This window comes from Petromyzon marinus, unplaced genomic scaffold (genome assembly GCF_048934315.1).
Source record: "Petromyzon marinus isolate PM22_M1 ecotype Great Lakes invasive population unplaced genomic scaffold, UKy_Petmar_22M1.pri1.0 PM_Scaffold_16, whole genome shotgun sequence".
Lineage (NCBI taxonomy): Eukaryota > Metazoa > Chordata > Hyperoartia > Petromyzontiformes > Petromyzontidae > Petromyzon > Petromyzon marinus.
This window is the reverse complement of record NW_027423124.1, coordinates 1,482,315-1,504,365: the sequence shown is the minus strand read 5'-3', so window position 1 is coordinate 1,504,365 and position 22,051 is coordinate 1,482,315.

The window sequence follows — 22,051 nt, the reverse complement described above, 5'->3', positions numbered from 1 at the left end:
CGTGGCGCTGCACTCCGATGTTGTAGGAGAAAACGTTTATTAAAAAGTATTTTTAATTAAGTAGAAAGTGTCGTCTGTATTTGTTGAAAGTTTTGATGTGACGTCACATTTCTCAAACCCCGCCCCCTCCCTCGTCACACATCGTCACAAATCTCTGACCCCTCCCCACCCCCCCCTTCTAGGTGCGTGACGTCATTTATGGACGGCCCCTTATTGAGCACCCCCATCAGCCAAAGGCGGCCGTTGTGGCACTTGTGCAGAATGTTTGGGAGTGCCGATTTCCCAGAGAGCTCCCCCTAGAAGTGGGCGACTTATGTTGGCGCGCTTTCCTACCTAAGATGGCGGGTGGGCAGCGTCCCTACCTAAAATGGCGACCAGGAGTCTTCACTGCCTAAAATGGCGGTTGGGCGTCTTTCCTGCCGAATATGGCGGTTGGTTGCCTTCAAACAAGATTATGCTGAAGGGAAACAATAAAATGATAAAATATATAAAACAATAAAATTTTCGACTGCAACACAAGCAGTCATGATCGGGTGTGAAAACCAACGGCAGGAAACATTTGAAAGAAGTGGCGGTGTGTATTTATTTATTGTTAAACGTTAGCACCACGGACAGCGATTTGGCAGTTTGTGTAAATGGACGAGTCCATCTATGTTCGGAAAAGAGGAGGGGGGAGACGAAAAATTAATGTATGCTGTCTGAAAGCCACCGTAAGCATGAACAATCGATTAAGATCCGAAATGGTGTATCAAATCCTTCCAATGATTGCTAAGCCATAATCCATCTTTAAAAAACCGCCACTTTTTTCAAATTTTCTTGCTGTGGTTTTCACACCTGATGATGATTGCTTGTGTTGCGGTTGTAAACGTCGTGATAATTTTATTGTTTTACATTTTTATTATTTTATTGTTTCCCTTCTACGTGGTGACTTTACCGAAAGAACCAAGAATATGAATCCCTGCAGTCACGAACGCTTTAAATCAAAATTTAAGATGGAAGATTTTCACCATTCCGACCTAAGCTGGCGGTTGGGTGCCTTCCTTACGCAAGATGGCGGCTGGGAGCCGGCACCTCACTCACCTACCCACTAATTTACCTACCCACCCACTTATTTACTCACCCACCCACTAACTCGCCCACACTCAATCATCTGTCCACCCACTCATTCACTCACCCACTCACTCGTTCACTCACCCATCCGCTCATTCACTCATCTGTCCACCCACTCATTCACTCACCCGTTCATTCACTCACCCACCCACTCATTCACTCACCCACTCATTCATTCACTCACCCACCCACTCATTCACTCACCCACCCGTTCATTCACTCACCCACCCACTCATTCACTCACCCACTCATTCACTCACCCACCCACTCATTCACTCACCCGCTCATTCATTCACTCACCCACCCACTCATTCACTTACCCACCCGTTCATTCACTTACCCACCCTCTCATTCACTCACCCACTCATTCACTCACCCACCCACTCATTCACTCACCTACCCGCTCATTCATTCACCCATCCGCTCATTCACTCACTCACCCACTCATTAACTTACTCACCCACTCATTCACTCATCCACCCACTTATTCCCTCACCCACCCACTCATTCACTAACCGACCCACCCACTCACTCACCCACCCGTTCATTCACTAACCCACCCACTCACTCACCCACCCACTCATTCACTCACCCACCCACCCACTCATTCACTCACCCACCCACTCATTCACTCACCCATCCACTCATTCACTCACCCATCCGCTCATTCACTCACTCACCCACTCATTAACTTACTCAACAACAACAACAACAACCGCCATTCGCCACTAAGTGGCGGTGACGTCACCACGACGCTTGTGCCAGGCTATGTGCACCCTGAGGCCACGTGAAGTGTCGAACCCCCGCTGGCAGGAGGTCACGGGGCAGACCCAGGTGCCACGGGTCGACTGACTGAGATGAGTGGCTGATGCACCACCTGTGCCCCCTAATGTGCCAACCTGCTGTGCTTTAGCCACCCGGCGCTCCGCTCGCTGTTGTGAGCGTCGCTCCTCCGCCCTCCGTTGTTGTTGGAGGGCGACTGCCTCCAACTGCCCAGTAGCATCCTTCACGAGCCTCCTCCACAGAGGCTGATCTTGACACCGCTGGTACCAGTCATCGGCAAGTCCACTCAGCTCCACGTCCTCCTGTACCACATCACTCCATCTCTTCTCTAGCCTGTGCCGCGCCCGCTTAGCCCCCTCAATCCGGCCAAACAAAAGCTGTTTCGGCATGCGGTGGCTGGGCATGCGGGCTACATGACCCAGCCATCGCAGCCTTGCCTGCCGGAGGAGCTCACCGATGGGACCCTGCCCAGATCTTTCAAGGATTTGTGAGCTCCTCACACAATACAGTCTGGTTAAACCCAGGATGGATCGTAGGCAGGCCAGCCTAAATGTTTCTAACCGGCGAAGATGTTCCATTAGGGAGGTCCACGTTTCGCAAGCGTAGAGAAGGGAGGGAATGACCGTGGCCGAGAAGACCTGAAGCTTAGTGCGGAGCGACAGACCAGGTAGCTTCCACACAGCGTTATGCAACCGATGAAAAGATATTGCCGCTCGACTGATTCGGAGTGAGACCTCTGCTGTTAAACTGGAGCCAGTCATAAGCACACTGCCCAGGTATGGGAAACTCTCCACTCTCTCCACAACTGCCCCATCACCGATTGGGAGTTGTGGGGGTGGAGTGTCCGATGGTACAAAATACCCAGGCAGGTGCTTAGTTTTGGTGGGGCTGATGGTAAGGCCCCACCTCTTAGTGGCACGCTCCAGTCTCAGCAGCAGCGTCTCCAACTCCTCCTCTGACTGAGCAGCTATTACCAAATCATCAGCATACATAACGTGGTTGAGCAAAAGGGAGCCATCCCTTGACCGCACCCGGGCATCGATTAGCCTCCCATTATATCTGTACCATATGGAGATTCCCCCGGTACAGCTATTGAAGGCTTCACGAACTACGTGGTCAAAATAGATGTTAAATAATGTGGGAGCCAGAGGACATCCCTGTCGCACCCCAAGGTGTACAGGGAATGGCTCTGACTCCCAGCCACGTAGTTTTACCCGGGCCCGCTCACCATCATGAAGGTCCTTAATGATCGTGAGCAGAGGGTCAGGTACTCCAAAAGCACGAAGAACGACCCAGAGCCCAGGCCTACTGATGGTATCATAGGCCTTGACCAGGTCAATAAAGCAGAGATGTAGGTCTTGTTGGAATTCCCTACACCTCTGCTGTAGCAGACGGACAGAAAATATGGCATCTGTGCAGGACCGCCCTTTCCTGAAACCGCATTGGGGCTCCGCAAGCCTCTACTCAGCGTGCCTGGCAAGGCGATGCTGAATAATCCTTGCCAGGAACCTACTCACCCACTCATTCACCCACCCACCCACTTATTTCCTCACCCACTCACTCACTCACCCACTCATTCCCTCACCCATCCACTCATTCACTCACCCACCCACTCACATCCTCGCCCCTCCCCTCAACCCCCTCGCCCCTCCCCCTCACATCACCCACCCCCTCCCCTCAACCCCCCCTCGCTTCAACCCCCTCGCCCCTCCCCTCAACCCCCCTCGCCCCTCCCCCTCACATCACCCACCCCCTCCCCTCAACCCCCTTCCCCTCAACCCCATCGCTCCTCCCCTCTGGTCCCTCCCCTCAACCCCCTCGCCCCTCCCCTTCACCACCACCCCCTCCCCTCAAACCCCTCGCCCCTCCCCTCAATTCGTCGCTTAGCGACAAATTGAGGGGAGGGGTGAGGGGGGGTAAATGGGGTGACGTCACACGTCTATAAAAGCGCGGGAAACCCCTCCCCCAGCGATGGCGGCAGTCTCTGAGGCGGCCTCGCGGCCTCGTCCGATGGCGCCTCGAGCACCGCGGGGGCCACGCGGATCGACATCGGTGAGGGGGGAATCTGTGCGTCTCGTTGCTCCTCACCACCTCCTCACCACCTCCTCACCACCTCGTCAACCTCCTCACCCATCACCTCGTCAACCTCCTCACCCATCACCTCGTCAACCTCACCCATCACCTCGTCAACCTCCTCACCCATCACCTCGTCTCCCTCCTCACCCATCGCCTCACCTCGTCTCCCTCCTCACCCATCGCCTCACCTCGTCTCCCTCCTCACCCATCGCCTCACCTCATCTCCCTCCTCACCCATCACCTCACCTCGTCTCTCTCCTCACCCATCGCCTCACCTCGTCTCCCTCCTCACCCATCGCCTCACCTCGTCTCCCTCCTCACCCATCGCCTCACCTCGTCTCCCTCCTCACCCATCACCTCACCTCGTCTCTCTCCTCACCCATCGCCTCACCTCGTCTCTTCACCAATCACCTCATCTCTCTCCTCACCCATCACCTCACCTCGTCTCTCTCCTCACCCATCACCTCACCTCGTCTCTCTCCTCACCCATCAACTCACCTCGTCCCCCTCCTCACCCATCGCCTCACCTCGTGTCTCTTACCCATCACCTCACCTCGTCTCCCTCCTCACCCATCCCCTCACCTCGGCTCTCTCACGCATCACCTCACCTCGTCAACCTCCTCACCCATCACCTCGTCTCCCTCCTCACCCATACCCTCACCTCGTCTCCTCACCCATCGCCTCACCTCGTCTCACCTCGTCTCCCTCCTCACCCATCACCTCACCTCGTCTCTCCCCACCCGTGAGGGTGAGTGATGGGTGGGTGTGAGAGTGAGTGGTGGGTGGGTGTGAGAGTGAGTGGTGGGTGGGTGTGAGAGTGAGTGGTGGGTGGGTGTGAGAGTGAGTGGTGGGTGAGAGTGAGTGGTGGGTGGGTGTGAGAGTGAGTGGTGGGTGGGTGTGAGAGTGAGTGGTGGGTGTGAGAGTGAGTGGTGGGTGGGTGTGAGAGTGAGTGGTGGGTGGGTGTGAGAGTGAGTGGTGGGTGGGTGTGAGAGTGAGTGGTGGGTGGGTGTGAGAGTGAGTGGTGGGTGGGTGTGAGAGTGAGTGGTGGGTGGGTGTGAGAGTGAGTGGTGGGTGGGTGTGAGAGTGAGTGGTGGGTGGGTGTGAGTGAGTGGTGGGTGGGTGTGAGAGTGAGTGGTGGGTGGGTGTGAGAGTGAGTGGTGGGTGGGTGTGAGAGTGAGTGAATAAAAGTTCCGTGTGTAATACTTTTTTATCTCTTTGGGGCCGTCCATAAATGACGTCAGGCGATTTTTGACGATTTTTAACACCCCCCCCCCCTCAAATATGACGTCACAAAGCTCTGCCCCCCCCCACACCCCCACCCTCCCCAAAAAAAACATATTTCCATTTTGAAAATAAAACATGCTTCAAATCGCTTAAAATTATTGTCACTGTAGTGCGTGTTTAACGTGGCGCTGCACTCCGATGTTGTAGCAGAAAACGTTTATTAAAAAGTCTTTTTAATTAAGTAGAAAGTGTCGTCTGTATTTGTTGAAAGTTTTGATGTGACGTCACATTTCCCAAACCCCGCCCCCTCCCTCGTCACACATCGTCACAAATCTCTGACCCCTCCCCACCCCCCCTCCTAGGTGCGTGACGTCATTTATGGACGGCCCCTTTTTGAGCACCCCCATCAGCCACAGGCGGCCGTTGTGGCACTTGTGCAGAATGTTTGGGAGTGCCGATTTCCCAGAGAGCTCCCCCTAGAAGTGGGCGACTTCTGTTGGCGCGCTTCCCTACCTAAGATGGCGGGTGGGCAACGTCTCTACCTAAAATGGCGGCCAGGAGTCTTCACTGCCTAAAATGGCGGTTGGGCGTCTTTCGTACCGAATATGGCGGTTGGTTGCCTTCAAACAAGATTATGCTGAAAGGAAACAATAAAATAATAAAATATATATAAAACAATAAAACTCTCACGACGTTTCGACTGCAACACAAGCAGTCATCGGGTGTGAAAACCAACGGCAGGAAACATTGAAAGAAGTGGCGGTGTGTATTTATTTATTTTTAAACGTTAGCACCACGGACAGCGATTTGGCAGTTTGTTTAAATGGACGAGTCCATCTATGTTCGGAAAAGAGGAGGGGGGAGACGAAAAATTAATGTATGCTGTCTGAAAGCCACCGTAAGCGTGAACAATCGATTAAGACCTGAAATAGTGTATCAAATCCTTCCAATGATTGCTAAGCCATAATCCATCTTAAAAAAACCGCCACTTTTTTCAAATTTTATTGCTGTGGTTTTCACACCTGATGATGATTGCTTGTGTTGCGGTCGTAAACGTGATAATTTTATTGTTTTACATTTTTATTATTTTATTGTTTCCCTTCTACGTGGTGACTTTACCGAAAGAACCAAGAATATGAATCCCTGCAGTCACGAACGCTTTGAATCAAAATTTAAGATGGAAGATTTTCACCATTCCGACCTAAGCTGGCGGTTGGGTGCCTTCTTTACGCAAGATGGCGGCTGGGAGCCGGCACCTCACTCACCCACCCACTAATTTACCTACCCACCCACTTATTTACTCACCCACCCACTAACTCGCCCACACTCAATCATCTGTCCACCCACTCATTCACTCACCCACCCACTCGTTCACTCACCCACCCGCTCATTCACTCATCTGTCCACCCACTCATTCACTCACCCGTTCATTCACTCACCCACCCACTCATTCACTCACCCACTCATTCATTCACTCACCCACCCACTCATTCACTCACCCACCCGTTCATTCACTCACACACACCCACTCATTCACTCACCCACTCATTCACTCACCCACCCACTCATTCACTCACCCACTCATTCATTCACTCACCCACCCACTCATTCACTTACCTACCCGTTCATTCACTCACCCACCCACTCATTCACTCACCCACCCATTCACTCACCCACCCACTCATTCACTCACCTACCCGCTCATTCATTCACCCATCCGCTCATTCACTCACTCACCCACTCATTAACTTACTCACCCACTCATTCACTCACCCACCCACTTATTCCCTCACCCACCCACTCATTCACTAACCCACCGACCTATTCACTCACCCACCCGTTCATTCACTAAATCACCCACCCACTCACTTATTCACTCACCCACCCACCAACTCATTCACTCACCCATCCACTCATTCACTCACCCACCCACTCATTCACTCACCCACCCACTTATTCCCTCACCCACCCACTCATTCACTAACCCACCCACTCACCCACCCACCCACTCACCCACCCACTCATTCACTAACCCACCCACTCACTCACCCACCCACTCATTCACTCACCCACCCACCCACTCATTCACTCATCCACCCACTCACCTCCTTGCCCCTCCCCTCAACCCCCTCGCCCCCCCCACACCCCCACCCTCCCCAAAAAAAAACATTTTCATTTTGAAAATAAAACATGCTTCAAATCGCTTAAAATTATTGTCACTGTAGTGCGTATTTAACGTGGCGCTGCACTCCGATGTTGTAGGAGAAAACGTTTATTAAAATGTCTATTTAATTAAGTAGAAAGTGTCGTCTGTATTTGTTGAAAGTTCTGATGTGACGTCACATTTCTCAAACCCCGCCCCCTCCCTCGTCACACATCGTCACAAATCTCTGACCCCTCCCCACCCCCCCTTCTAGGTGCGTGACGTCATTTATGGACGGCCCCTTTTTGAGCACCCCCATCAGCCACAGGCGGCCGTTGTGGCACTTGTGCAGAATGTTTGGGAGTGCCGATTTCCCAGAGAGCTCCGCCTAGAAGTGGGCGACTTCTGTTGGCGCGCTTCCCTACCTAAGATGGCGGGTGGGCAACGTCCCTACCTAAAATGGCGGCCAGGAGTCTTCACTGCCTAAAATGGCGGTTGGGCGTCTTTCGTACCGAATATGGCGGTTGGTTGCCTTCAAACAAGATTATGCTGAAGGGAAACAATAAAATAATAAAATATATATAAAACAATAAAATCACGACGTTTCGACTGCAACACAAGCAGTCATCATCGGGTGTGAAAACCAACGGCAGGAAACATTAAAAGAAGTGGCGGTGTGTATTTATTTATTTTTAAACGTTAGCACCACGGACAGCGATTTGGCAATTTGTTTAAATGGACGAGTCCATCTATGTTCGGAAAAGAGGAGGGGGGAGACGAAAAATTAATGTATGCTGTCTGAAAGCCACCGTAAGCGTGAACAATCGATTAAGACCTGAAATGGTGTATCAAATCCTTCCAATGATTGCTAAGCCATAATCCATCTTAAAAAAACCGCCACTTTTTTCAAATTTTCTTGCTGTGGTTTTCACACCTGATGATGATTGCTTGTGTTGCAGTCGTAAACGTCGTGAGAATTTTTCATTGTTTTATATATATTTTGTTATTTTGTTGTTTCTCTTCAACGTGACTTTACCGAAAGAACCAAGAATATGAATCCCTGCAGTCACGAACGCTTTGAATCAAAATTTAAGATGGAAGATTTTCACCATTCCGACCTAAGCTGGCGGTTGGGTGCCTTCTTTACGCAAGATGGCGGCTGGGAGCCGGCACCTCACTCACCCACCCACTAATTTACCTACCCACCCACTTATTTACTCACCCACCCACTAACTCGCCCACACTCAATCATCTGTCCACCCACTCATTCACTCACCCACCCACTCGTTCACTCACCCACCCGCTCATTCACTCATCTGTCCACCCACTCATTCACTCACCCGTTCATTCACTCACCCACCCACTCATTCACTCACCCACTCATTCATTCACTCACCCACCCACTCATTCACTCACCCACCCGTTCATTCACTCACCCACCCACTCATTCACTCACCCACTCATTCACTCACCCACCCACTCATTCACTCACCCACTCATTCATTCACTCACCCACCCACTCATTCACTTACCTACCCGTTCATTCACTCACCCACCCACTCATTCACTCACCCACCCATTCACTCACCCACCCACTCATTCACTCACCTACCTGCTCATTCATTCACCCATCCGCTCATTCACTCACTCACCCACTCATTAACTTACTCACCCACTCATTCACTCACCCACCCACTTATTCCCTCACCCACCCACTCATTCACTAACCTACCCACCCACTTACTCACCCACCCACTCATTCACTCACCCACCCACCCACTCATTCACTCACCCACCCACTCATTCACTCACCCATCCACTCATTCACTCACCCATCCGCTCATTCACTCACTCACCCACTCATTAACTTAACAACAACAACAACAACCGCCATTCGCCACTAAATGGCGGTGACGTCACCACGACGCTTGTGCCAGGCTATGTGCACCCTGAGGCCACGTGAAGTGTCGAACCCCCGCTGGCAGGAGGTCACGGGGCAGACCCAGGTGCCACGGGTCGACTGACTGAGATGAGTGGCTGATGCACCACCTGTGCCCCCTACTGTGCCAACCTGCCGTGCTTTAGCCACCCGGCGCTCCGCTCGCTGTTGTGAGCGTCGCTCCTCCGCCCTCCGTTGTTGTTGGAGGGCGACTGCCTCCAACTGCCCAGTAGCATCCTTCACGAGCCTCCTCCACAGAGGCCGATCTTGACACCGCTGGTACCAGTCATCGGCAAGTCCACTCAGCTCCACGTCCTCCTGTACCACATCACTCCATCTCTTCTCTAGCCCGTGCCGCGCCCGCTTAGCCCCCTCAATCCGGCCAAACAAAAGCTGTTTCGGCATGCGGTGGCTGGGCATGCGGGCTACATGACCCAGCCATCGCAGCCTTGCCTGCCGGAGGAGCTCACCGATGGGACCCTGCCCAGATCTTTCAAGGATTTGTGAGCTCCTCACACAATCCAGTCTGGTTAAACCCAGGATGGATCGTAGGCAGGCCAGCCTAGATGTTTCTAACCGGCGAAGATGTTCCATTAGGGGGGTCCACGTTTCGCAAGCGTAGAGAAGGGAGGGAATGACCGTGGCCGAGAAGGCCTGAAGCTTAGTGCGGAGCGACAGACCAGGTAGCTTCCACACAGCGTTACGCAACCGATGAAAAGATATTGCCGCTCGACTGATTCGGAGTGAGACCTCTGCTGTTAAACTGGAGCCAGTCATAAGCACACTGCCCAGGTATGGGAAACTCTCCACTCTCTCCACAACTGCTCCATCACCGATTGGGAGTTGTGGGGGTGGAGTGTCCGATGGTACAAAATACCCAGGCAGGTGCTTAGTTTTGGTGGGGCTGATGGTAAGGCCCCACCTCTTAGTGGCACGCTCCGGTCTCAGCAGCAGCGTCTCCAACTCCTCCTCTGACTGAGCATCTATTACCAAATCATCAGCATACATAACGTGGTTGAGCAATAGGGAGCCATCCCTTGACCGCACCCGGGCATCGATTAGCCTCCCATTATGTCTGTACCATATGGAGATTCCCCCGGTACAGTTATTGAAGGCTTCAGGAACTACGTGGTCAAAATAGATGTTAAACAATGTGGGAGCCAGAGGACATCCCTGTCGCACCCTAAGGTGAACAGGGAATGGCTCTGACTCCCGGCCACGTAGGAAAACGGTTTCCTTTTCCTGCTGACGACCGATTGTGTTGCGATCGAAACGTCGTAGCCTTTTGTTATTTTGTATTTTGTTTGAACCTATCTCCGAGACTTTACCGAAAGACCCAAAGAATATGAATTCCTGCAGTCACGAAAGCTTTAAGTCACTGACTCGCTCACTCACTCACCAACTTGCTCACACACTCACTCACCCACTTACCCACTGACACACTCATACACTCACTCACCCACTAACCCATTCACTTACTTACTCACACACTCACTCACCCAATAACTCACTCACCGACCCGCTCACTCACCCAGAACACCCACTCAATCAGCCACTCACTCACGCATACACTCACTCACACACTCACTCACACACCCACACACTCACACACCCACACACTCACACATTCACTCACTCACACTCACCCACCCACTTTCTCACTCACCCACCCACTCACTCACCCACCCACTCAATCACCAACCCACTCACTCACCCACTCACTTACTCATTCACTCACCCATTTACTCACCCACTCACACACTCACCCATTCACGCACTCACTCACCCACTCACCGACTCACTCATCCACTTACACACTGACTTACTCACCCACATACACACTCACCCACTCACTCACTCTCATGTGCTTACTCACCCACCCACTCACTCACACACCAACTCAGTCACACACTCACACATTCACTCACACACTCACTCACTCAACCATGCACTCACCCACCCACTTTCTCACTCACCCACTCTCTCAAGCACTCACCCACCCACACACTCACACACCCACATACTCACCCACCCTCACAATCACCCACACACTCACACACCCACACACTCACTCACACACCCACACACTCACACAACCACTCACTCACACACCCACTCACACACAACAACAACAAGCGCCATTCACCACTAAGTGGCGGTGACGTCACCACGATGCTTGTGCCAGGCTATGTGCACCCTGAGGCCACGTGAAGTGTCGAACGCCCGCTGGCAGGAGGTCACGGGGCAGACCCAGGTGCCACGGGTCGACTGAGATGACTGACTGATGCACCACTTGTGCCCCCTACTGTGCCAACCTGCTGTGCTTTAGCCACCCGGCGCTCCGCTCGTTGTTGTGAGCGTCGCTCCTCAACCCTCCGTTGTTGTTGGAGGGAGACTACCTCCAACTGCCCAGTAGCGTCCTTCACGAGCCTCGTCCACAGAGGCCGATCTTGACACCACTGGCACCAGTCATCGGCAAGTCCACTCAGCTCCACGTCCTCCCGTACCACATCACTCCATCTCTTTTCTAGCCCCTGCCGCGCCCATTTAGCCCCCTCAATCCGGCCAAATAAAAGCTGTTTCGGCATGCGGTGGCTGGGCATGCGGGCTACATGACCCAGCCATCGCAGCCTTGCCCGCCGGAGGAGCTCACTGATGGGACCTTGCCCAGATCTTTCAAGGATTTGTGAGCTCCTCACACAATCCAGTCTGGTTAAACCCAGGATTGATCGTAGGCAGGCCAGCCTAAATGTTTCTAACTGGCAAAGATGTTCCATTAGGGGGGTCCACGTTTCGCAAGCGTAGAGAAGGGAGGGAATGACCGTGGCCGAGAAGACCTGAAGCTTAGTGCGGAGCGACAGACCAGGTAGCTTCCACGCAGCGTCACGCAACCGATGAAAAGATATTGCCGCTCGACTGATTCGGAGTGAGACCTCTGCTGTTAAACTGGAGCCGGTCATAAGCACACTGGACAGGTATGGGAAACTCTCCACTCGCTCCACAACTGCCCCATCACCGATTGGGAGTTGTGGGGGTGGAGTGTCCGATGGTACAAAATACCCAGGCAGGTGCTTAGTTTTGGTGGGGCTGATGGTAAGGCCCCACCTCTTAGTGGCACGCTCCAGTCTCAGCAGCAGCGTCTCCAACTCCTCCTCTGAATGAGCAGCTATTACCAAATCATCAGCATACATAACGTGGTTGAGCAATAGGGAGCAATCCCTTGACTGCACCCGGGCATCGATCAGCCTCCCATTATATCTATACCATATGGAGATTCCCCCGGTACATCTATTGAAGGCTTCACGAACTACGTGGTCAAAATAGATTATAAATAATGTGGGAGCTAGAGGACATCCCTGTCGCACCCCAAGGTGTACAGGGAATGGCTCTGACTCCCGGCCACGTAGTTTTACCCGGGCCCACTCACCATCATGAAGGTCCTTAATGATCATGAGCAGAGGGTCAGGTACTCCAATAGCACGAAGAACAACCCAGAGCCCAGGCCTACTGATGGTATCATAGGCCTTGACCAGGTCAATAAAGCAGAGATGTAGGCCTTGTTGGAATTCCATACACCTCTGCTGTAGCAGACGGACAGAAAATATGGCATCTGTGCAGGACCGCCCTTTCCTGAAACCGCATTGGGGCTCTGCAAGCCTCTCCTCAGCCTGCCTGGCAAGGCGATGCTGAACAATCATTGCCAGGACCTTCCCCGGCACACTGAGGAGTGAGATGCCCCTGTAGTTGTTACAGTCTGCATGGTCCCCCTTCTTAAAAAGGGGGACCACCAGGGCATCCTTCCAATCCTGCAGAACCCATCCAGTGGTCCAGACTGTTGTTATGATGTCATATAGGGCAGTCTGGCACAAACGCCACCCTCCCTCAGCATTTCGCTTGGGAGATCATCTCTGCCTGCTGCCTTTCCTGGTCTCAGACTCCGGATCGCCTTCAGTACTTCCTCAACAGATGGCACCTCAGCCAGCCACTCACAGGGGGTGACTTCTTCCAATATTTGAGGCACCCCAGCCTCAGCAGGGTCATCCTCACTATGTGCCACGATGTTTTCCTGGCTGAGGGATTTTCCCTCCCCCAGGACCTCACAGAAATGCTCAGCAAATCAGCAAACCTGTTCCTGCGGGTCGGAGATTGAATCACCGTTTTTTCCCCTAATGATGGTAATAGGTGTGGCGCTGCAGGTTACTTTTTTGATGGAGTTAAATAGAGATTTCTGATCGCGGGCCACTGAGGCAGACTCCATCTCCTCAGCAACCCGCAACCACCACCCATCCTTGCAGCGCCTCACGGCTCTCCGAACCTCCGAGCAAAGGCTGCGGTAAGCCTCCTCATTCTCTGACGTGGGATTCTGTAGCCGATGACAGTGGGCCTGTCGCTTTTTCTCAACCATCCTGAACACCCCCTCTGTCAGCCAGGGTCTCTGGGGAGGTCTGGACCGCGTACCCAAAGCAACCATTGCAGCTGCATGAGTCACAGTCCTAAACCTCGCCCATTTACCCTTGACATCTAGAGGAGTCGGGGACGATGCCAATCCCAGCCGCAAGCGATGATGAAATTCTCGCTTGCAACTTTCATCAGATAACTAAGATCAGGCCACTTTAGGTTGGAATGGGGTCCTGGGTGTACACCCACCACCGGAATGGAAGAATGGCAGGTGCATCTTACAGATGACTAGTCGATGGTCAGAGGGCAGATCAGCTCCACGGTAGGTTCTGGTGTCAAGGCCATGGGCTCGCATCCGCTGGTCCGTCACTGTGTTGTCCAGTAGATGTTCTTACGACGTTTCGACCATAACACAAACGGTCGAAACGTCGTGAGAATTTTTATTGTTTTGTATATTTTTTTTTATTATTTTATTGTTTCCCTTCAATGCGGCTTTACCGAAAGAGCTAAGAATATGAATTACTGCAGTCTCGAAAGCTTTAAATAAAAATGTATTGTCACATTGTAGTTGCGTATTTAACGTGGCACTGCACTCTGATGTTGTAGGAGAACACATTTTTTCCTTAAAAAATCTATTTAATTATTGTTTTATATATATATTTTATCATTCTATTGTTTCCCTTCAACGTGACTTTACCGAAAGAACCACGAATATAAGTAGAACGTGCCGTGTCCATATTTACTTAAAGTTTTGCGCATTTCGATGTGACGTCACATTTCTCAAACCACGCCCCCCTCCTCGTCACGCATCGTCACAAATGTCTGACCCCTCCCCCCATCCCACCCCACCCCCTAGGTGCGTGACGTCATTCATGGACGGCCTCTTATCGTTTCACTCCTCATCACTGCCTGCAGCAGATTCGCGCAGGGCAGTGGCAACGTCCGACCCACCCCTTGTGACCTCAACGGGCTGTAGGGGGCAAGCGGGGTGGGTTGTCCAGCGCCACGCCCGACCGCCTTTGTCTCCCCCCAGTGGCGATATTTCACCACACACTTGAGGCTGAGTCTTCAGCGGGCGGGCGGGCGGGAATCGAGTTTGATTCCCTGGCCCGGCGTCCCTGCAATACAACAATGATCGATCCGTGATGAATTAAAAAAAATTATAATAAAGGTTTTGATTTAAAGCTTTCGTGACTGCAGTAATTTATATTCTTAGCTCTTTCGGTAAAGTCACGTTGAAGGGAAACAATAAAATAATAAAATATATATAAAACAATTAAAAAATTCTCACGACGTTTCGACCATAACGCAAACGGTCATCATCAGGTGTGGAAAACTTCTTTCAAATGTTTTTTGCCGTTAGTTTTCACACCTGATGATGACCGTTTGCGTTATGGTCGAAACGTCGTGAGAATTTTTTTTATTGTTTTATATATATTGTATTATTTTATTGTTTCCCTTACATTAATTTTTCGTCTCCCCCCTCCTCTTTTCAGAACATAGATGGACTCGTCCTTCTAAACAAGCTGTCAAATCGCTGCGCATGGCACTGACGTTTTTATAAATAAATATATACACCGTTTAAAAATAAATAAATTAATGCGGACCGACACACCTGATGACGACCGTTTGTGTTTTGGTCGAAACGTCGTGAGAATGTTTTTTTATTGTTTTATATATATTTTATTATTTTATTGTTTCCCTTCAATGTGACTTTAGTCACGAAAGCTTTAAATCAAGATTTGAAGGCTGTTTTATATTATTATATTTTTTGGGGGGGAGGGGGGAGGAGCAGAGCTTTGTGACGTCATATTTGAGGGTGGGGGTCTGACTTTTTGTGACGCCACGTGACTAGGGGTGGGTGGGTGGATGGGGGGGGGGGGATAAAAAACATTCATCCAAAATCGCGTGACGTCGCTTATGGACCCAGCCCCTTAATTCGCTGTATCACCGACCTTGGCACGTGCCTACGACGAGATCATTCTCTAGGGGGGGGGGGGTGTGGGGTGTGGGGATGGATTCGTAGGCAAATGAGCTCTCTCGCGGGACTGGTGCGGACGGGGATTGGGGATTTCCCCCGGCTGAGAGGTGACACTTTTCACGCACTCACCCGTGACGACTGCCAAGCTAATGATCAGCCAAGGGTGTTCAGTGGCGCGTTCGGACCGCGAGCGAGCGGTGGTGGAGCGGTTGGCGCGATGCCGCCGCTGCCGCCGCCGCCACCGCCGCCGCCACGAACCTGACGACCTGAGTTTGACTCCAGCCCGCGGGGCCAATGCCAAGCGACGATTATCCGAACATAGATGGACTCGTCCTTTTAAACACACTGTCAAATCGCTATCCGTGGTGCTAACGTTTTTTTTTTTAAATAAATAAATGCAAACACCTTCTTTGGTTCTTTCGGTAAAGTCACCACGTAGAATGAGAATAAAATAATAAATTGATAAAATAAAATAACACAATAATATTCTCACGACGTTTCGGCCACAACACAAGTGCTGTCCTACCAGACAGTCTCGCCCCCTTCACCTGATGAAGGCCGCTTGTGTTGTGGCCGAAACGTCGTGAGAATATTATTGTGTTATTTTACTTTATCAATTTATTATTTTATTCTCATTCTACGTGACTTTACCGAAAGAACCAAAGAAGATGAATCATTGCAGTCACGAAAGCTTTAAATCGAAAAATGCAAACACCGTTTGAAAATAAATTAATAAATACGCCGTTTGGAAAATAAATTAATAAATACAAACCGCCACTTCTTTCAAATGCTTCTTGCCGTTGGTTTTTTTCACACCTGATGATGACTGTTTGTGTTACAGTCGTAAACGTCGTGAGAATTTTATTGTTTTATATATATTTTATTATTTTATTGTTTCCCTTCAACGTGACTTTACCGAAAGAACCAAGAATATAATGTTATCATAGTATGTTTTTTGTTGTTGTTGTTTTGTCATTTTGACTGCAGGTATTGTGGTTAATGCAGTGACATGAATCCTTGCAAAAAAAGGTTTCGGTTTTGTTGCCAGAAAAAAAGGGGGAAAACCCCCCCTGTTATAAGAACACCATATAGCCACAAGATCACTCGCAACAGCGCCACCTATTGGACATGTCACAAGATGAAGGCCGCTTGTATTGTGGCCGAAACGTCGTGATTTTTTGTTATTTTATTTTTCACCTACGTGACTTTACCCAATAGAACCAAAGAGTATGGATCCTAGCAGTCACGAAAGCTTTAAATCTAGAATGTCACAAGCCGCCACTAGCGATTGTGCAAGTTCATGCGGGGGACCTCCGCAGGTGGCTGCTTGTGTGTGTGTGTGTGTCGGAGCGGTAGTGGTAGTGGTTGTGTAAACTTCGCCGGTGAGGAGACAAAGGCGGTCGGGCGTGGTGCTGGACACCCGCGCCCCTCGTGTGCCCCAGTGCCGCCCTTCATAGGCGTTGCTCTATTTATTTATTTTTTAACGATCAGAGGAAACAAGAAGATCCTCCGTTCATCATTTCGTTTTTTTTATTCTTTGCTTTATGTAACCCCCCCCTTTTAAATGAAAGACCCAACAACAAAATATTTTTTTCTTTTTTTTCTGCTCTTCTTACCCCTTCCCTCTCTCTCTACCCCCCTCTCTACCGAAGAATTCGTTCTGTGAAGGATGTCATTCCTCACTTACAGTACCCCGGAGTTTACAAATTGATCTGCACCTGTGGTGACTGCTATATCGGGGAGACGAAACGACATGTCTCTGACCGAATTCGCGAGCACAAATCAGATTTGAAACACGGCAGAACGAATTCTGAGCTTGGCTGTGTTCACTCCAGCGCTGTCCTCTAGACAGTCTGGACCCTTCACCTGATGAAGGCCACTTGTGTTGTGGCCGAAACGTCGTGAATTTTTTTTTATGTTTTGTTGTTTTTTTACGTGACTTTACCGAATAGAACCAAAGAGTATGGATCCTTGCAGTCACGAAATCTTCAAATCTAGAAGCCACGTGAAGTGTCGAACTCCCGCTGGCAGGAGGTGTCGCTGTTCGACTGACTGAGATGACTGGTCGATGCACCACCTGTGACACACACACACACAGGTATACACACACACACACAGTGTACACATACAACACACAAAGACAAAGATCCCCCGTATAGCCTTAGCAGACTGTAGGGGCAAGTGCTGTTAGCGAGCAGCACCTATGAAGGCCGAAGCGGCTACACGAAGGGGTGGGTAGCCAGCACCACGCCCGGCCGCCTTTGTCTCCCCAGTGGCGATGCTTACACACCGCACCAGGTACTCATTTGAGGCTGAGTCGACCTAGGGGAGGCCCAGGACCGGTTCAGATAATCGTCAATGGTGTTGGCCCACAAATACAAAGCACGGTTGTTGATTTACCCTATGAATAACCCAACCGGTTAATTGGTCAGCCATTATCATTTACGTGGCATACATTAACCAACACCTCCCCCACCTCTCTGGTTTTTGCACACCCTGATTGACCTACAAGTGAAGACACCACAATTACCACCTCCCCCATCTGCTTAAGACCCAGATAGGAGGAAGGATTCCTATGTAACTCTGTGGCTGTCCGCCTAATGATGCTGCTGCTGCTGGTCGTGGTTGCGTTTGTTCTTACCGGCGATAAGTGACCAGGGTTACTCGGATCGTGAATGATGTTGTGGGTTAACTCTCCAGAACACACACACGCACGCACCGGTGAGTGCTGAACAAAGTAACTAATAGTCCACGTTTTGTTAACGTGACACAAACTGCTTACTGATTGGGCTGTGTCGGGTGGTGGCGGGTTTAACGACACAGCATTTATAATTGGTCTGACACTGGTGAGAATAGACCCTAAAGAAGGATGTTGTGTCTGGTCTAGGCCAAATCAGATTCAAAGACAATGTGTCATATCTTATCAGAGCCATGTCTGTTTGCATGTTCACCACGAGTACCGTGTGTGTGGTTAACACGGTAACTTCATGCCTTGCAAAAGGTTTATTTTGGCGTTTGAACATCTTTACACAACTCCTGTGTTATTTCCGTAACATCTTCATCGTCATCAACAACAACAACAACACCATCAACACCATCAACATCATCAACAACAACACCATCAACACCATTAACATCATCAACAACACCATCAACATCATCAACAACAACACCATCAACATCATCAACAACAACACCATCAACATCAACAACAACACCATCAATACCATCAACATCATAAACAACAACATTATCAACATCATCAACAACAACAACAACACCATCAATGCCATCAACATCATCAACAACAACACCATCAACATCAACAACACCATCAATACCATCAACATCATCAACAACAACAGCATCAACACCATCAAAATCAACAACAACACCATCAATACCATGAACATCATCAACAACAACACCATCAACATCATGAACAACAACAACACCATCAATACCATCAACATCATCAACGACAACACCATCAACATCATCAACAACACCATCAACATCAACAACACCATCAACACCATCAACATCATCAACAACAACACCATCAACATCATCAACAACAACACCATCAACAACATCATCAACATCCATAATCCAGGTACTGTTATGGGTTTGATCGCGTAATATTTAAACGTGTCGCTAAACCTGCCACCACCCGACACAGCCAATTAGTAAGCGGTTTGTCACGTGAACAGAACGTGCCAAAAACCGTTACTAGAGCAAAGCCACAACATTTGGAATCTGAGTACGACGTTTCACCGGTAATTACAACTAGCTTCATCAGGCAGCAGCCAGAATCGTGGGGAAATCCCCCTGTTTCGCTCCTTAAATAGAGGGGTAGATGTAACGACGTCACTTGTGTGCGCTTCTTGCGTGAAATTGAGTGGGGAGGCGGGAGTGTTAATGAATGCATATGAATGACAATGGGCATCTTTTGCCGCTAGGGTTATTTATATGGTAATCAATTATGATACATTATGCATGCGCGTTATGCAAGCCCATTTGTTATTGTACTCCCCGTTGGTTGTGTGTACTAAAATAGCAGTACCGACGGTAATCTCGATTGAAGTTTGGTGACCTGTATAGGCATGCATTTAAACAATGTGTTATTTGATGGTCAGGTTAAAAGAAAATTGTATTTATCTCAATTTCGATAGATTCTCAAATTAGTCGTCGCCAGTAGTAACTAGTTTTGCGCGGAACTTTAATATTATCAAAAGCAATTGAGTGTCCTTGTTGGCACGCGTGTTAATTTTAGTCTCGTGCTGATCATTCGTCTTGTTTTCCCTACATAGCATTTGCCACAAGTGTAAGTAATCCGGTACACACCTTCTGTCGATAACTTCGGTAATACATCTTTCGTACCAGATATCATTTTTTGTATTTTATGTACCGTGCCAAATCTGACTCGGATGTTTTGTTTTTCCAAACATCTGGCTAGTTGATCAGTTACTCCCACAATATAGGGTATTATTTTTTTTAGTTTTAATCACTTGGTCAGTTTCAATGCTCGTGTTATTTTTATTTGGTTTCGGAATTCAATGCCCTGTTGATTTGTGCATCATTGTAACCATTCAATTACAGCGCTTCATATACGTTTAATTTCACTTCTCAGACCATCACCATCTGACACTTCCTTAGCCCGATGTATGAGTGTCTTGATGAAAGCATATTTCTGTAAGCGATGATGGTGTGACTGCATTTAAGATAGGCGTCAGTGTGCATTTTCTCTTGGTAAATGCCGTGTGTTATTTTATCGTTTCGACCACGTCTGAGCAGAATATCCAGAAATGTGAGTTGTTCTGTCAGCTTCCACTTCCATGGTGAACTGGATGGATGGGTTTTGCGAGTTGAGATGATTTAGACATTAGTTAAGTGTATCTTTGCCATGTGGCCAGACCCACCAATGTTGTCATCCACGTATCCAAACCAAGAAGAGGGTTTTAGTGCGCTTGAAAATACTGCTTTTGTTTCAGAATCGTCCGAGTACAAATTCGCTATCACAGGAGACAAAGAAGAGCCCATTGCTGCTCCTTCCTTTTGTTTATAGAAGGCACCTTGCCACAATAAGTAGGTGTTCTTTAGACAGTGTTCAGTTAATCGTGGGATATCTTTGGCTGAACCTGCGTTCGTCACCAGAGTGTCGAGTATTTTAATAGACCCTTGACCAGAACTCTCGTGAACAGAGAAGTCACATCAAAACTTACGAGAATATCATTCGGGATAAGCGTTACATCTATAATTACATTTACGAGATGTTCAGAGCTTTTAATGAATGAAGAGGTCCTACCAATGTACGGTTGTATTTGTTTCATTGCCTCGTGTTACTCTTTGGTTCTATTCGGTAAAGTCACGTAGGTAAAAAATAAAACAACAAAAATCACGACGTTTCGGCCACAACACAAGCGGCCTTCATCAGGTGAAGGGACCAGGCTGTCTCGAGGAGAGCGCTGAAGTGAAACAGAGCCAAGCTCAGACCGCGACCTTTAAGCTGTGTGCGAGGAAACAAGGTGCCTTGACAAAGGAATTAGCATAAACATTAGCATTTGATTGGCCGACTTAGCATGATGAACGGTGTAGAGGTGGTGTACATGCGGGTGAACATGCCGGTTGGCGCGGGGGGGGGGGCGGGGGGGAGGGGGAGTTTACCTATTGATGGTGTGAAAAGGGAATTTTTAAGAGCTGCGAAAGTTTGGGGTACCACTACTCATGTTAATTTGTATGTGGCAGAGTCTATTTGACTAACTATGGGTCTTAATGGGACATCAGGTTTGTGAATCTTTGGTAGCCCATAAAGTCTCGGGCGTTTTGACGCCCTTGGTTTGATCAGGTATTGCTCTTCCTTAGGAGTCGATTACTTGGCAATAATTACCGTTGTTTAAACCTACCAAGGTGTTGGTTGGGTCTCGTTTAATTTTAATCGAGTAAATGTTTGAATTTATTATCATAGTCCTCACGGGACATCACAACAGTCCATTGGCCCTTATCAGCGGCAAGAATTTGGATATCTTTATTTGCTCTCGATTCTCTTAAGGCTTTGCGTCACTGAAAATAACATATATTTTTTTGGAAATTTACTGTTCTTAATCATTTTGGCAACCTCATGCACAGTCATCTCAGTGTATGTGGGAAATGTCTAACTGCTGATTCCACATCAACAACGATCTCATCGACACAGATTTCATATGGGGCAACGGCAACGTTGAGACCTTTAGACAGCAATGAAACCATACCGCTGATTAATTCAACGTTCGTCATGTTCAGGGGCGGAGCCAGGATTTTCAGCCCGGGGTGACATTCAACAAATGTTAATTTCAAGAATGATTTAGAGAGAGTCAGGCTGTTGAACTTAGACGCCATCGGTTGGCGGACACACGCT